The sequence below is a fragment of the Acipenser ruthenus genome, unplaced genomic scaffold (assembly GCF_902713425.1).
Source record: "Acipenser ruthenus unplaced genomic scaffold, fAciRut3.2 maternal haplotype, whole genome shotgun sequence".
In the NCBI taxonomy this organism is placed as follows: Eukaryota; Metazoa; Chordata; class Actinopteri; order Acipenseriformes; family Acipenseridae; genus Acipenser; species Acipenser ruthenus.
Window position 1 is genome coordinate 30,108 of NW_026708877.1, and position 1,309 is coordinate 31,416.

Here is a 1,309-nt window from a genome sequence, read left to right on the forward strand (position 1 = left end):
GTCTGTTCATCTATCCTGTAGTCTGATGACATCGTCACTCCTTAATACATTTTTATACTGTTGGGAGACGCGTGCAGGGAGAGCCAGGTGCCTTCGGGAGACTCTAATACAGTACCTCCTGGTTTAGTTGGTAAAGCTAAAATCCAATCTTCTAATATGTATGTTAGAGAAAGGAGCCATGTGACCTGACTATGTATGGTCTCATTCCTACTACAAACCGAATAAATAAATGGGCTCGGTTTGTACCTCAACTCACTGGTGATGTTGACTCCCTTCTACTTGTTATGCTCCTAACTGTGATTGACGAGCTTCCCATCAGTACAAGATGGATAATGTTTGGAAAGTCAAATGGAAATAACATATACCATATGTTCTTTAAAATGATCAATATTATTATTATTATAACAGTAGTAAAAACCAAATACTGACACTTACAGAACATTATTGAATAATTTAAAGGATACATAGAAATGTATTACACAAATACTTCCAAATGTGATGAAATTTGACTTTCAAAAGCCAGCCCTTATGCTTTACACACACAGTTAGGGAACAGGTTTACGCAGTTACTTTTTCTGAACTTGGAATGTCTTTCTTTATATTCTATAACTTTGTAGAATTATACATCAAAAGTCCTTCATAACCACTCATTCACACCAGCTGTCACTCCTTATTACTACTATACTACCATCATTTATGACACAGGCATGTGGTTAGGATTACTGTGAAATTTGAAAGGCAATATTTGCTGAAGGGTTTGCACAGTCTGACACAGGAAGTGGTATGGTATATTTATTCATTTAAACAAGATTATTACAATTGGTAAACATGTCAAACTCTACTGCAAAGCTCTTGAGTGTGCTTGGTTGAATACAGAGCCTGAAGATCTGCAGAGTAATTCATGGGTGGAAATGAAAGAAAGTGGAGGAATTGGAGCAGTCACTGGAGCTGCTGCCGTGTCTCCAGTAACACATTGGGGGAGTAGATCTGCCTGGCGATGGTGGTGCTGTGAAAGAGCTGCTCTTTGGTGTGGAGATCTGTCCTTGTAGAGCTTCATTAAAGAAAGATGAGGGGGTGTGGGTCTGTTCATTGAAGGAGGGGGGCATTCTAGTCACTGGTTGAGTGGTTAGTTAGGTGGATCTATTTACTGTTGGAGGGGGAGGTCTATTCATTGGTGGATAGGTGTGTCTGTCTAGTGGTGGATAAGGAGGTCTATTCATTGGTGGATAGGTGTGTCTGTCTAGTGGTGGATAAGGAGGTCTATTCATTGGTTGAATTTCAGATTGATCCATTGGTGGATGGAAAGGTC